We start from the raw sequence: 17,360 nt of genomic DNA on the forward strand, positions 1-17,360 counted from the left end.
AGTGAAGTGAAGTGAAGGTGCTCAGTTGTGTCCAACTCTTTGCGACCCCATAGACTGCAGCCTACCAGGCTCCTCTGTCCACGGGATTTTCCAGGCAAGAGTACTGGAGTGGATTGCCATTTCCTTCTCCAGGGGATCTTCCCAATCCAGGGCTCGAACCTGGGTCTCCCGCATTGTAGACAGACGCTTTACCGTCTGAGCCACCAGGGAAGTCAGGGAAGTAAGTGGTATAACTGAATGCATTAAAAACTTGAAAAATGTGTATCTTTAACTCAAGTATTCTACATATAGTAACTTGTGCTAAGGACATAATCAAGGATGTTCATAAGAATGTGTACACAATGATATTAATAAATAGGTTATTTGTAATAGAGAAAAACTAGAAGCAACATTAAGTCCAGGAATAAGAAATGGACTAAATTAATTTAACACATCCACTGTATGGAATATTATATAACCAAAATGAAAATCATGCCAGAGAAAAATCATTTATTAACAGAAACAAATGTTCATAAACACAAAGAGTGATTTTATTGTCTTCTTTCTGCATTTTCATGTTTTCCAAATAGTTTTACTATGATGCTCTGTTACTTTTATAATGAAAAAAAGAGAATAGTCTATTAAAAATAAAGTGAAGGGTAGGAAAAAATTAAGTTGCATTTCTTGACTCCTCTCCCTCACAGATTCACATTTCATCTGTCCTTACTTCTCTCCCAGGTGGCACAGTGGTGAAAATCCACCAGCCAATGCAGGAGAGGAAAGAGACTTGGGTTCAATCCATAGGTCCAGAATATACCCTGGAGAAGGAAATGGCAACTCACTCCAGTATTCTTGTCTGGAAAACTCCACAGAAAGAGGAGCCTGGCAGGCTACAGTCCATGGAGTCACAAAGAGTCAGACATGACTAAGTAAATGAGCATGCACACATACTTCTTTCCTAATCAATTTTAGTCATAAATATAATAGACGTTAAACTGAATATGGGCTTCCCAGGTGGCACTAGTGGTAAAGAAGCTACCTGCCTATGCAGGAGAGATAAGAGACACAGGTTCTATCCCTGGGTGGGGAAGAGCTCCTGGAGGGTGGGGGGTCGGGGGGGCATGTCTACCCAGTCCAGTATTCTTGCCTGGAAAATCCCTTGGACAGAGTAGCCTGGTGTTCTACAGTTCACAAGGTTGCAAAGAGTCAGACATGGCTGAAGTGAATTAGCGCACGCACATGGAAACTGAGTATTGTTCTTTTATTGACAAATATTCAATTTTATAACTGAATGGCTCCTTTACTTATTTACAAACCATACAAAGACGTCAGCTATCAGAACTCTTAAGAGTCCAAGCTGCTTTGCAAGCTTACAAAAACCATTCAAAGTAATCGCCTTTTAAGGATGACGATGATTTGAAGTGAACTTTTCAAGAAACAGATACATTTATTCATCACCAGGCTACTACGTCCTGCTTAAATTAGAACATTTACATTTTTATTTTACTTGTACAGCTATAGATTCTTACCGAGAAGTAAGTGCTTTTCCTAAGTAAAATTAACATTACCATATGAATTGAAATTGCTGTTAAAAGTGTCTTGCTAGGGGTTTGATTTATTCTATGATACTCTCACTGATTCAACCATTCCTTAGATTATCTAAATATAATAATTTATTCTCATAAGTAAAAAAGTTTATTGGGATTTTTGTATGTCATAAACAATAGACATTAGTGATTGATAAAGAAAAATAGGTCAATTTTGACATTTCAGTTCTCACTCTGCCAATTTTTTTTTTTTTTTAATCGAAGTGCTGAACTCTGCCTTTCTGAGGTACTCAGGGGCCAAAAAAAAAAAAAAAAAGAAAGAAAAAACTCAGTCTGTTTTTTCAAGTGATACAATAAAAAAACATTTATTTTAATTCCCCCAAATATATTAATATTTTTTTAAATGTAGTATACAAAAATAAAATTTTGTTGAATTAAGGATATAAAGTTTAAAAGAGACCAAATTACAAACGTCCTAGAAGAAAATATGGGTAATTTTTCTGCGAATTTTCCTACATCATAAAGGAAATGATTGATAATGCTGGTATGTAAGAAGACCATAACAAAAGTCAAAAAGTAAATTAAAAGCTGAGACATAATTTAAAACCTAATATGGTTATTTTCCATATATGGGGAGGTTATACAAATCAATAGAAAAAATAAAACAATAGAAAAATAGGAAGCATTTAACAGCCACTCACAATTTTGACAGCAAAATTTTTAAATGGTGTTTAGCTCTACTAATAAATAAATAAATACAAATCAACACAGTGATTAAATATCATTTTCTCTTTTCAAATTAGAACAAACATTTGTTAAAGCCAAGTATTGATAAGGTGAAAGAAAGTAGGTATTCTCCTACACTGTTGTTAGAAGTATATATTAGAACTATGTTTTTAAAAGAAAATTTGTAAAAGCTATCAAAATGTTAATTACAAAAGTATACCTAGGAAATTATTTTATGAATACTTTAGAATGGGTTTCCCAGGCAGTGCTAGTGGTAAAGAATCTGTCTGCCAATGAAGGAGACACAAGAGACACATGTTCAATCCCTGGGTCGGGGATATCCCCTGGCAGCCCACTCCAGTGTTCTTGCCTGTAAAATTCCATGGACAGAGGAGGCTGGCATGCTACAGTCCACAGAGTCAGACACGACTGAGACACTGTGCACATACATTAGAATAATTAAAAGATGTATTTAGAAGGCTGTTTTTTGTAATGTTTTTTGAAGAGGGAAAAAATTGAAAATAACCAAGTATCCACAAATTAGACCATGGTTAAATACATTTTGTTACACTCATAAAATGGCAATATTATGAAGCTATAAAAAAGATGACATAGCATAATATACTATAATATAAATTCTATAAAATCTCTAAGATATAGTACTAAAAAGAAAGCAAAATACAAACAAAACCAAAATGATGTGACTCTTGTTCATTTTTAAAATGCAGGTATATAGGTACATTTTTGTACACATACCCTTGAATCTGTCTATTTCTAGTAATAGCACTTTAAGTCGGTAAAAACATATTTCTCATTTTACATCTTTGTGTGCCATTTTATTTTTAAAAATTTTCACCATGTGCATGCATTTTAAAAATAAAGATAGCAGAAAAATTGTTGTAGATGGTGAAAAGTGAAGCAAAATTGGTGAAGATGGAAGTAAAGAGTACTGCTTTACTCAGTTCTTCATTCTGCACTTGTCTAGTCCTATTCAATTTCACTGTGTTTCCATTTCCTCATCTGTAAATCACTAGATTATACTAAAAAGATAATGCAAATTTTCTTACAGATCTAACAGTTTATACTTCTAAGTCTTAATGATATAACACAGAAGAGGACAGCAGAGAATGAGATGGTTAGACAGCAACACTGACTCAAGGGACATGAATTTGAGCAAACTCAGAGAGACAGGTGAGCCTGGTATGCTTCAGTCTATGCAGATGCAAAGAGTCAGAGATGGCTTAGTGACTGAACAACAACAATCTAATATAGAACAGTGGGAGATATGTTTGAGATTTAAATATCTATTTTGAGCATCTGTAGCTACTACAATGAATAAATATCTATTTGGTACTTTGTTGATGGACTGTAATCATGTCTTCATGACAAAAGGAAACAATGTGTGTGATGAAAATCTTCATAAGCTGGAAAAACTAAATAATATCTTAAATACTATACTCACTGGGCAAGTTGTGCTTCTAGGTCTCCACAGTTTAGTTCTGCAAAGGTATTGAAACACACCAAATGAGACTAATGAGGAATGTATTTTTTATATAATTCATTGTCAACTTTTAATATTGGCCCTGGTGTGTGTGTGCCTGATAAGTTGCTCAGTTATGTCTGACTCTTTGCAACCCCATGGACTGCAGCCCACCAGGCTCCTCTGTCTATGGAATTTTCCAGTTAAGAACTAGAGTGGCTTGCCATTTCCTACTTCCGGGAATCTTCCCGACCCAGGGATTGAATCTGCATCTCTTGTGTCTCTTGTATTGGCAGGTGGGTTCTTTACCACTGTGCCACCTGGGAATCCCCATTGGCCCTGGAGTTTTCTTGAATCTATTCTTGATATATACTTTCAGATACACAACTTGAGTAGAACAAAATTTCAAAATTGGTTTACAATTCAGGTATATATTATCACAAATGCTCTTTAACAGGTTTGTGATTTTCTATGACATTATAGTGCATGCTTACGAGTTATAAAAAACGTAATTGGTATTTTTTTATTTATGGTATTTGAAGCTTCAGTATGATAATGGCCTTCTTCCATTACAACTTAATATTCTTGACACTTGGATAGCTGTTTGTAAAAGCAAAATCTCAGTCATGGTTGGATGACAAATTGAATGGTTAATTCAGTTACATAGTAAAAATTGTGCACTGTAGTATTTCTGAAAAGGAAGTAGCTCTTGCCTTTATTTTTGGTTTCTGTTATCATGATAAAAACAAACCTATGGGAATTTGTGTGATAATATTCAACGGTATAACTGCTAACAATATGTATTATCAATCACACCACAATTTGGTTTATAAATTAGAATGTACATAAAGTCTATCAACACAGTGGTAAAGAATCCGTGTGCCAGTGTAAGAGATGTAGAAAATACCAGTTCGCTCCCTGGGTCTGGAAGATCCTCTTAAGAAGGAAATACACTCAGTATTCCCGCCTGAAGAATTCCATGGGCAGAGGAACCTGGCAGGCTACAGTTCATGGAGTTGCAAAGAGTCGGACACGACTGAGCATGCATGAATGCAAAGCCTATCAAAATTTATACTGAGAGGTTCTTAGTTTCTCTAGTTAAAAAAATGTAAATCTGCTCATCAAAAACCACATTTCTGGAAGTGTTATTCTGCTCTATTTTTCAAATACTCACAATAGAGTGTGTATTTCATTGTGCAGTTTTTCATACAGTATCATCCTGGGTCCTGGTAATACTGTCATCTGTTATAGCAGCAAGCAATGGGCAATAATAATGCCCTGAGTGTAATGTTGATTAGACACATTAAACTCAGAAAAATTCAAATTTCATCAATTTCAGTAATTTACTACCACATATTCTTATCTAGTTTTGGATAAACAATTTAATTTTGAATGAAGTATGTGGAGCAATTCCTGCTTGAGAATGAAGGTAAAGATGAGAAGAACAGATTTCTTGTGTGCAGTTCAAATGGAAAGATAACTGTGTTGTGTGCTTAGTTGCTCAATCCTGTCCGACTCTTTGGGACCCCATGGACTGTTGCCACCAGGCTCCTCTGTCCATGGGGATTCTCTAGGCAAGAAAACTGGAGTGGGTTGCCATGCCCTCCTCCAGGGGATCTTCCCAACCCAGGGGTCGAACCCAGGTCTCCTGCATTGCAGGTGGATTCTTTACCATCTGAGCCACGAGGGAAGTCCAAGAATACTGGAGTGGGTAGCTTATCCCTTCTCCAGGATATCCTTCTGACCCAGGAATTGAACTTGGATCTTGCATTCCAGGCAGATTCTTTACCAGCTGAGATACCAGGGAAAGATAACTACATATTCCTAAAAAGTTATAGCTTAACCTAATTATACAGAGAAGGACGTAGCAACCCACTCCAGTATTCTTGCCTAGAGAATCCCATGGACAGAGAAGCCTGCTGGACTGCTGTTCATGGGGTCACACAGAGTCAGACACCACTGAAGCGACTTAGCATGCATGCATGCATTGGGGAAGGAAATGGCAACCCACTCCAGTATTCTTGCCTGGAGAATCCTAGAGATGGAGGAGCCTGGTGGGCTGCTGTCTGTGGGGTTGCACAGAGTGAGACACGACTGTAGCGACTTAGCAGCAGCAGCAGCCTAATTATAAGACTTCCCTGGTAAAGTAATCTGCCTGCAATGTAGGAGATCTGGGTCTGATCCCTGGGTTGGGAAGATTCCCTGGAGAAGGACAGGGCAACCCACTCCAGTATGCTTGCCTTAAGAATCCCCATGGATAGAGAAGCCTGGTGGGCTACAGTTCATGGGGTCACAAAGAGTTGGACACGACTGAGTGACTAAGCACTAAGCACACAATTATAAGTCTAATAGTTCAAAAAAATTAAATCTAAGGAAATTCCATTTGATTTTCCATTTTCATTTATGGCCTTCATGTACAGAAAAAGAGGAAAGGGTATGATATTACTCCTAGAAAAGATAATTTGGCAAAGGGAGAAATGATCAAGAATTTGTGTGGCTCCTCTACTAACCCTTGAGATAAAAGCAGGTGATGGAATTAATAAAGGCAGCTAAGAATAACGATAAATCTAGTCCATCTCCTTGTAGCTTAACTAACTTTGGCTTTCACAAACGAGAAGTTTCTAAGATTTTAGGAAGAAATAGTTAAGCTTCTTTAATCCATTCCTGAATGCTTATTTTTTCTGTGTTCACTATCAGGATGAAGAGGAGGGTCAACTGGATGCCCTTGAAGCAGACATTTTAATTTTACATTTTTAATAGTGGACAGACAGGACACATATCCCCTTACCTGACTACTCTAACACACACACACCTTGTGCGCACAACACTTAGAAACCTATAAGAATTTAGAGATCAAATTTCTTGTGCTCCAGATTTTTCCCTGACTGGCTTCTTTATATTTTCCTGCTCCTAGTTCAAGCGTTATTTCCACAGGAAGTCCATCAATGACCCTCTCCCCTTCCCCAGCCATTCTTGTTTTTGTTTTTGTTTTGTTTTTTTCCTATTGTACTCCCTAAATAGCCTATAGTGTTTTCTGCTCAGTCATTCAGTGATGCCCAACTCTTTGTGACGCTATGGATTGTAGCCCAGCAGGCTCCTCTGTCCATGACAAGAATACTGAAATGGGTTACCGTGCCCTCCAGGAGATCTTTCAAACCCAGGGATCGAAACTGCATCTCTTGCATCTCCTGAATTGGCAGGCAGATGGTTTATCTCTGCTCCACCTGGGAAGCCCCTCAACTTCTAGTACCAATTCTAAAAACTTACTATATGCCCATTGTATTACTAAAAACCATGAAATCCTTGTATTAGCAGTAGATCCTGGGAAATTCATATTGCATTCTCGAAGAGGCAGAATTTCATTTACAAGAGGGACATCTAGTAATTCCACCCTGGATGGAACAGCTGCTTTCTAGACATATCTTATTAATTTCTCTTTTTGTTTCCTCCCATACACACATAATAGTCAGGCAAGAGTGAACATTGACAGTTTAGGAATCAGTGAAATAAAATGGACTGGAATGGGTGAATTTAATTCAGATGACCATTATATCTACTACTGTGGGCAAGAATCCCTTAGAAGAAATTGAGTAGCCCTCATTGTCAACAAAAGAGTCTGAAATGAAGTAGTTGGGTGCAATCTCAAAAACAACAGAATGATCTCTGTTCATTTCCAAGGCAAAACATTCACTATCACAGTATCCAATCATTAATGCTGAAGAAACTGAAATTGAATGGTTCTATGAAGACCTACAAGACCTTCTAGAATTAACAGCAAAAAAACATGTCCTTTTCATCATAGGGAACTGGAATGTAAATTAGGAAGTCAAGAGATACCTGGAGTAACAGTCAAGTTTAGCTTTGGAGTACAAAATGAAACAGGGCAAAGGCTAACAGTTTTGCCAAGAGAACGCAAAGGAACCAGAGATCAAATTGCCAACATCAGCTGGATCATTGAAAAAGCAAGAGAAATCCAGAAAAACATCTACTTCTGCTTCATTGACTATGCCAAAGCCTTTGACTCTGATCACAACAAACTGGAAAATTCTGAAAGAGATGGGAATACCAGACCACTTGACCTGCATCCTGAGAAATCTGTATGCAGGTCAAGAAGCAACAGTTAGAACTGGACATGGAACAATAGACCGGTTCCAAATTGAGAAAGGAGTATATCAAGGCTGTATATTGTCACCCTGCTTATTTAATTTAATTTATTTAACTTTAAACCATTCAAAATCCCAGACTGGATGAAGCAAAAGCTGGAATGAAGATTGCCGGGAGAAATGTCAATAATCTCAAATATGCAGATGATACCATCCTTAGGACAGAAAGTGAAGAGGGACTAAAGAGCCTCTTGATGGAGATGAAACAGGAGAGTGAAAAAGTTGGCCTAAAGCTCAACATTAAGAAAACTAAGATCATGGCATCTGGTCCCATCACTTCATAGCAAACAGATGGGGAAATAGTGAAAACAGTGACAAATTTTATTTTCTTGGGCTCCAAAAGCAATGCAGATGTTGCTGTAGACTTAAAATTAAAAGATGCTTGCTTCTTGCAAGAAAAGCTATGATAAACTTACTTTGCCAACAAAGGTTCTTCTAATCAAAGCTATGGTTTTTCCAGTAGAAATGCATGTATATGAGAGTTGGACCATAAAGAAACCTGAGCACTGAAAAACTGATGCTTTTGACCTGTGGTATTGTAGAAGACTCTTGAGAGTCCCTTAGACTTTAAGGAGACCAAATCAGTCAATCCACAAAGGAAATCAGTCCTGAATATTCATTGGAAGAACTGATGCTGAAGCTGAAACTTCAATACTTTGGCCACCTGATGTGAAGTACTGATTCATTGGTAAAGACCCTGATGCTGGGAAAGATTTGAAGGCAGGAGGAGAAGGGGACGACAGAGGATGAGCTGGTTGGATGGCGTCACTAACTTGAGTTTGAGCAAGCTCCAGGAGTTGGTGATGGACAGGGAATCCTGGCGTGCTGTACTTCATGGGATCACAAAGAGTTGGACACAAAGAGCAACTGCACTGACTGACTGATACACACGTACTGCCATCCTCCTGCCATCTTAACTCATGAGTTACAGCATCTTGATCTTCTTGCTCAGAGCAGTATTTCCACTGCCTGAAACTGGGTCTGATGTTCACCACCATAGAAGCTTGATCCATACCAAAAAGTAATCTGCAATTTAGCAGAAAGATACTTTTTTTCTCTTTGGTCCTTATAGCAATAGGAACAAGACATATTAGAAGAGTTCATTCAATTAATATATTTTGGAAGCAAATCATAATTTTGTATATCAAAATCACTTTGATATTTAACTATGTTACTATTTCAGAGATTACTTTTCATTTCTATTTAATCTTTATTTTTTTCTGGCAGGGATATCTAGTACCTACTTTTAATTCTGTCTGTCCTTTGAGCATACAATTATATTATCCAGAACAGAAGTACAGCAGAGGAGCTCCAACTTGTAAGAATCTGTCCAGTAGATAAGACGTAATTATATATTTTTTAAAATTCAAATTGTTGGCCTATTGAGTATTTGTAAAGAAAACACACCTGTAATATCACAAAATCATGAGTTGGAAAGGACCAACAAATGCTTCCAATTCTATTGCAATTCTCTCAGGACTGGCTTTACTTTCTGCTCCTTCTATTTAGTCTTATCTAATAATACTTCTCACTTACATTTTCAGCGTAAAAATATTTCAACCCTTTGGAAACTAACTTGGGAGAAGTATAAAGAATGCAGGTTTTGCACTTGAATAGAGTTTAGTTTAAATTCTGTCTCAGTCACTTACTGGCTCTATCAGGTTAGATATTAACCTCTCTGAGCTGAGTCTTGCTTTCTCAATTAAGTCCTGGATGCTCATAACTTCCAGTTATCACTTAATGAAGGTGTATTTTTATACAGCCAGATTCATAACACTCTAATAAAGATCTTGTCTTATCTCATTGCTACAGTAAGCTGTTATTTAGTGCAATGTTCTTTGTCACTCTATGACACTAAATTTTAGGTGCATACTTGGCCTATAATATCTTGATATCACTACGAAAAAATTTTGTAACTAATAATTTATGTCATGAGTAAAGAGGCTTTACAAATAGCTGTGAAGAGAAGAGAAGCAAAAATCAAAGGAGAAAAGGAAAAATATAAGCATCTGAATGCAGAGTTCCAAAGAATAGCAAGGAGAGATAAGATAGCCTTCCTCAGTGATCAGTGCAAAGAAATAGAGGAAAACAACAGAATGGGAAAGACTAGAGATCTCTTCAAGAAAATTAGAGATACAAAGGGAACATTTCATGCAAAGATGGGCTCAATAAAGGACAGAAATGGTATGGACCTAACAGAAGCAGAAGAGATTAAAAAGAGGTGGCAAGAATACACAGAAGAACTGTACAAAAAAGATCTTCATGACCCAGTTAATTACGATGGTGTGATCACTCACCTAAGAACCAGACATCCTGGAATGTGAAGTCAAGTGGGCCTTAGGAAGCATCACTATGAACAAAGCTAGTGGAGGTGATGGAATTCCAGTTGAGCTATTCCAAATCCTGAAAGATGATGCTGTGACAAAGTGTTGCACTCAATATACCAGCAAATTTGGAAACCTCAGCAGTGGCCACAGGACTGGAAAAGGTCAGTTTTCATTCCAATCCCAAAGAAAGGCAATGCCAAAGAATGCTCAAACTACCACACAATTGCACTCATCTCTCACACTAGTAAAGTAATGCTCAAAATTCTCCAAGCCAGGCTTCAACAATATGTGAACCATGGACTTCCAAATATTCAAGCTGGATTTAGAAAAGGCAGAGGAACCAGAGATCAAATTGCCAACATCTGCTGGATCATCAAAAAGACAAAAAAGTTCCAGAAAAACATCTACTTCTGCTTTATTGACTATGCCAAAGCCTTTGAGTATGTGGATCACAATAAACTGTGGAAAATTCTGAAAGAGATGGGAATACCAGACCACCTGACCTGCCACTTGAGAAATCTGTATGCAGGTCAGGAAGCAACAGTTAGAACTGGACATGGAACAACAGACTGGTTCCAAATAGAAAAAGGAGTACGTCAAGGTTGTATATTGTCACCCTGCTTATTTAACTTGTATGCAGAGTACATCGTGAGAAATGCTGGACTGGAAGAAGCACATGCTGGAATCAAGATTGCCAGGAGAAATATCAATAACCTCAGATATGCAGATGACACCACCCTTAGGACATAAAGTGAAGAAGAACTAAAGAGCCTCTTGATGAAAGTGAAAGAAGAGAGTGAAAAATCTGGCTTAAAGCTCAACATTCAGAAAACTAAGATCATGGCATCTGGTCCCATCACTTCATGGCAAATAGATGGGGAAACAGTGGAAACAGTGGCTGACTTTATTCTTTTGGGCTCCAAAATCACTGCAGATGTTGACTGTAGCCATGAAATTAAAAGATACTTGGTGATTGGAAGGAAAGTTATGATCAACCTAGACAGCATATTAAAAAGCAGAGACATTACTTTACCAACAAAGGTCCTTCTAGTCAAGGCTATGGTTTCTCCAGTAGTCATGAATGGATGTGGGAGTAGGATTATAAAGAAAGCTGAACGCAAAAGAAATGATGCTTTTGAACAGTGGTGTTGGAGAAGACTCTTCAGCGTCCCTTGGACTGCAAGCACATCCAATTAGTCCATCCTAAAGCAGACCAGTCCAGGGTGTTCATTGGAAGGACTGATGTTGAAGCTGAAACTCCAATACTTTGGCCACCTGATGAGAAGAACTGACTTATTCTGGGAAAGATTGAAGGTGGGAGGAGAAGGGGATGACAGAGGGTGTAATATCTTGATATCAGATATCAGATGTAATATCTTGATATCAGATATCAGATATCAGAAGGGGATGACAGAGGATGAGATGGCTGGATGGACTTGAATTTGGGTAAACTCCAGGAGTTGATAATGGACAGGGAGGTCTGGTATGCTGCAGTTCATGGAGTCTCAAAGAGTCAGACATGACTGAGCACCTGAACTGAACTGAACTGAAAGTTACTTGAAAATATTATGGACCTTAAAGTATATTTAGTATCTCAACACACAAAGATTCACAGAAGAGTTGGACATACCAAAGTCAGTTTTTAATTTTGTACTGCATCTGTGAAGGAACTATAACTCTGTTGATTATTTCTTCTATGCCTTAAGTTCAGCATCTATAATAAAGTGGAAATTTCAGTAGTTTAAGAGTATGAAAGAGAATGTACTCACGATTCAACTACATCCATAAAAATACCAAAGTTTGAATGCAGCAAGTATTCTACAAATGCTGAACAGATATATTTTGTCAACTACAGAGGAGAAAAAGAATTAATGTGTAAGTATACAAATAAGCCTTCTGTAGTTATTTACTACAGAAAATTTAAGTTACACTCTATAGTATGTTGAATATATCCTCCAAATGTTCATGTCTATCTAGAAACTCAGAACCTGACATTTATGGAAATCAGGGCATTTGTAGATATAACTAGTTAAAGATCTTGTGATGAAATCATCTTGGATTTAAGGTTCAAGTCATTTAATCCAATGACTGGTGTTCTTATAAGAAGAGGAGAGAATAGAGAGATACACACAGAGAGGGAGGCCACATAAAGGTGGAAACAGAGTTTGAAGTTATGCTGCCAGACGTAGATGATTATGGTATTCATATAATCAGGCGGAAAACGAATTCAGTTATGTCAATAGATAGAACTATTTGCATTGAATGAATGAATGAATAAATAAATAAAACAAAAAGGTGATTTTGAACATGGATCAGCATGAAACAATTATTTTATAAATTAATATTAAATCTTTGTCACAGAGGAAAGAACATTGTTACTAAGAAGCAAATGATTTAACAGTATTAGTAATGACTAGGTTATAGAGTGTTTCTTAAATTCTTGTTTCTTTTTAGATAAGTATAATGTTCTAATCAAATAAATCCTACGTTTCATGTTATTTCAAGGCCTAGCTCAAATCCTGTGTTTTACTTGCAGCTCACTGAGCTCTTATTTCCACTGAAATCTTTTGTAATTAATGACTTGTTCAGCGATGACAAACGGGTTTCATCTTAAATCAACTGCCATCAACTGGTAAGTTAGCTGAAGTGTTGTCCTCAGGAGAATTCTTAGAGCAAGTTCTGGTCTAGTGGAAGAGAGAACCATGATAGATCATTGATAGATTCATTGTCCTTCATGGGCAAGGAAGGGGAGTAGGGGGACATTGGGTCCAGAGTCATATTTGACAACAAGAGTGCTAGTATTTTTACTTTTATAGCAATTATTTTTCACCAAATCCAGATCTAGAGTATACATTTAATATTGAGTATCTTACTTTAATTTATATCCTATATCTTCAAGTATACTGTAATATTCTTATAGTCAAAAATCATATATACTTTACGTCTATAGCATAGGTTCAGTCATACCTTGCAAAATAGGCATTTGCTGATAACAAAATGACTTTTTTAGATTTTACTCATATTACTATTATTCATAAAAGTGAAAGTGAAGTCGCTCAGTTGCGTCCAACCCTCAGCGGCCCCAGGGACTGCAGCCCACCAGGGTCCCCCGTCCCGGGGATTCTCCAGGCAAGAACACTGGAGTGGGTTGCATAAACAATATCTCAGAAGATTATTAATATTAAACCATTCTAAAGTAACTTTAGAATGCTTACTTAACGTATATGCAGAGTACATCACGAGAAATGCCCAGCTGGATGAAGCAAAAGCTGGAATCAAGATTGCTGGGAGAAATATCAATAATCTAGGTATGCAGATAATACCACAACTCACGGCAGAAAGCGAAGAAGAACTAAAGAGCCTCTTGATGAAAGTGAATGAGGAGAGTGAAAAAGTTGGCTTAAAACTCAACATTCAGAAAACTAAGATCGTGGTATCCGGTCCCATGCCTTCATGTCAAATAGATGGGGAAACAATGAAAACAGTGGCTGCCTTTATTTTTTTGGACTCCAAAATCACTGCAGATGGTGACTGCAGCCATGAAATTAAAAGACTCTTGCTCCTTGGATGAAAAGCTATGACCAACCTAGAGAGCATATTAAAAAGTCCATCTAGTCAAAGCTATGGTTTTTCCAATAGTCATGTGTAGATGTGAGAGTTGGACTATAAAGAAAGCTGAGCACTGAAGAATGATGCTTTTGAACTGTGGTGGTAGAGAAGACTCTTGAGAGTCCCTTGAACTGCAAGGAGATCCAACCAGTCCATCCTAAAGGAAATCAGTCCTGAATATTCATTGGAGGGACTGATGATGCTGAATCTGGAACTCCAATACTTTGGCTACCTGATGCAAAGAACTGACTCATTTGAAAAGATCCTGATGTTGGGAAAGATTGAAGGAGGGAAGAGAAGGGGACAACAGAGGATAAGATGATTGGATGGCATTACCAACTCGATGGACAAAAATTTGAGTAAGCTCCGGGAGTTGATGATGGACAGGGAATCCTGGCATGCTGCAGACCATGGGGTCGCAAAGAGTCGGACAGAACTGTGTGACTTAACTGAACTGAAAGAAACGTTACTACATAAGCTCTCAATTTCAGGTAAATGTGTTGACTTCATCAATTCCAGGTTCAAATTAAACATCAGTAAATCGATAATATTTCAAAATTAAATATATGCCTGCCAAATAATATTATTTGTATAATATTATCTGTTACAATAATGGAACAAACAGAAGATAAAGAAAACAAGCATTCAAAAATAGATTTAAGCTTTTTAAAATTCTAAATATACATCTTTTAAAAATATATTATATATATTTAGTATGCCCTACAATTTCTATCCCTTTTTCAGTAGACTGCATCTTCTTATACCTAGTAAGTGCTGAAGAAATCCATGTCGATTAGTTTAGTTACATTAAAGAAATAGTTCCATTTTATATTCCCTCCTGCTTAGCAAATGTATTTATCATATTCCATAACAGCTCACAGTTTGTTATACATTAACTGCTCATTCTCTGTGCCAATAAGACTGTGTTGGAACAGCAAATGAATTTGGTACGTTCATTTAAATGATTCTGCAAACCACAGGCTACTCAGTTGTCTAATGATAAGAGAGTCTCAAAGCCACCTGATCACCATTATACTCCCTTATTTTTTTGGACTAGCATGATCAATACTGTCAGGATGTCAACACAGAGAAGAATGAGAAGGAAAAGTTTACCTCAGACATAATCATGAAAAGGGGCTTTATTAATTCAGGCACCAATGGTGATGTGGCTAGATTGGAAGGAGAATGGAATATAGGATTTGAAGTGCTTTATCTGCTCCAAGACCAATGCTGGTTTTGGCACTTCTTTCACTCTAGTGAGTTGCAAAAAAACAAGCAGGTGCTAGCAATCTGAGAGACCACATGCCAGCTACAGCTGCTTCAAACTGATTCAATTACATCTGCCTGAATAGTCCCAGGACATCAAACCAGTTGAAGAGATCTATAGGTTGCAAGGAGACCTTGTCTATCCTAAGACAACCACCTGCAAATCTCCACGTTTGGATAAACGTGATCATTCTGTCCCTAGGCACAGGAAAACAGACTGGAGTTGGGGGTGGGGGGGAAGGGGAATGTGATTTTAATTCACTTTAAAATTAAAAATTGGTTGGAGAGAGAACACAAAAGGTCCCTTTGAATTTTCATCTTTAAAATCTGAGAGTAGCTGAGGTCTTACGGAGACTTTGAAACAGTCTGATTCTGTGATAACATTTCCCAAATCATTGGGTTCAGTGCATTTACAGAACATGCTCTTGGGATCTGGACTTCGCTCCAAACCTTGTTTGTACAAAAAGGGGCCAAGCAGCTGGGAAATTCTGGAGTGGAGTGTGTCCTCATTAGTTCCCATCTGCCACCAGAACTCAGCTCATGGCAAGTTTGGCTAAGTCCTGGTGTACTCAGGTCCAAATGTGGGTCAGTTTTAATTACACTATACAGAATTCTGTGTGCAGTTTTTAAATCCTTATTATACAGCACAGAGGAATGGGCAGCTCTCCAGCTAATCAATTTTTTAAAAGTACATATATAAAAATTTTAAACCAGGCTAGACAACAGTGGGTGGAAAAAAAAATCTTATAAATGAGTACAAGGGTTACTTAAGAGAATTATTAGTGAAATCGGGTCATGAGCAAGTCTGCTTTAAGACTTCAAAGTGAGGACAAACTGTTACAATGGTAAGATAGAAAACTTAAAATGAGGTGCACAATGCCCCTTGCTCCTCCATGTAAATGAGTAACAACAAGGCTGTGACCAGTTTATCGTAAATACCTACGGCAACATTGGCTTTCACATAAGCAGAGATATTCCTTATTTTGTTATTCTTTACACTTATTTCTTTTCAAGGAATAACTCATGGTAGATATTGTAAAAAATGGGGAAAAATCATAAACTACCTGTTAAGAGTGAAAACAAAGATGAAGGAGAGGAGAGAGAGAGAGACAAGGAAAGCAGAGTGCACATGTGTTGAGAAGCCGACTCTGAGCATGACTTGGCTCTCGATGCCACCCACACAAACTGGGGCCAGAATCAACCCATGCAGTCTATGTTCAGAATCCGTCCTATCCAAAAGCTTCATCAGATGCAGAAGAGCTAAAACACAGCCTTCAAAGACAACTGTCAGCAAAAAATTCAGGAGTGAAGATGTAGGCAGTCAATGCTGGACATTTATACAATAGCATAATGCACCATTTTTGATGGATAAAATGTCCTTTGGCACAAACCTTAATGACAGAAAAAAAAATCCCTTAAATGCTCAGAGTATTTTGGGGGCTTTTGACTGAGTTGTTAGGAAACTGATACATTTAAAAGGCAGGACTGAATTTTGGGTTCAAGTACTACCATTTCACATTTACTGTCAGTATGATCTTGGACAAATTGCTTCTTCTTTCTGTGTGTAAGGTTTTTTTTTTTTTTTCCCCACCTGTAAAATGGGCAAAACAGCATCTACCTAACAGATTGTTGAAAGAATTATCAAATATATATATAATATACATAATAATATATATAAATACATATATACATATATATATGTATATATATATCCCTGGGTTGGGAAGATTTCCCTAGAGAAAGGAATGGCTACCCACTCCAGTATTATTCTTGCCTGGAGAATTCCATGGACAAAGGAGTCTGGCGAGCTACAATCTAATGGGTCACAAAGAGTCGGATGCTCCTGAGCAACTAACACAACATATCTATATATAAACATTTCCCTGGAATATAAACGTCACTCTGTATTGGTATACACTCCTTGAGTTGAGTTTCACTCCTTGGATGAAAAGCTATGACCAACCTAGACAGCACATTAAAATCAGAGGCATTACTTTGCCAACAAAGTTCCATCTAGTCAAAGCTATGGTTTTTCCAGTAGTCATGTTCTAATGTGAGAGTTGAACCATAAAGAAAGCTGAGCGCCAAAGATCTGATGCTTTTGAACTGTGGTGTTAGAGAAGACTCTTTAGAGTCTCTTGCACTGCAAGGAGATCAAACCAGTCAATCCTAAAGTAAATCAACCCTGAAAATTCATTGGAAGGACTGATGCTGAAGCTGAAACTCCAATACTTTGGCCACCTGATGAGAAGAGCTGACTCAC

At 37.5% G+C, this 17,360-nt stretch overlaps 1 protein-coding gene across 30 annotated transcripts in view; it reads right to left on the minus strand.

The window, feature by feature from the left end:
* The window catches only part of ZBTB20 (zinc finger and BTB domain containing 20), an 863,676-nt gene that overhangs the window by 615,429 nt on the left and 230,887 nt on the right, over positions 1-17,360 (minus strand). For 2 of the 30 annotated variants that reach the window (XM_070793336.1, XM_070792886.1), the window contains exon 4: positions 3,715-3,751. The exons of the other annotated variants lie outside the window; for them this stretch is intronic. The gene's annotated coding sequence lies outside the window, so the exon portion shown is untranslated. The remainder of the gene's footprint in view (positions 1-3,714; positions 3,752-17,360) is intronic. 30 annotated transcript variants of the gene reach the window in all.

The sequence above is a fragment of the Bos indicus genome, chromosome 1 (assembly GCF_029378745.1).
Source record: "Bos indicus isolate NIAB-ARS_2022 breed Sahiwal x Tharparkar chromosome 1, NIAB-ARS_B.indTharparkar_mat_pri_1.0, whole genome shotgun sequence".
Lineage (NCBI taxonomy): Eukaryota > Metazoa > Chordata > Mammalia > Artiodactyla > Bovidae > Bos > Bos indicus.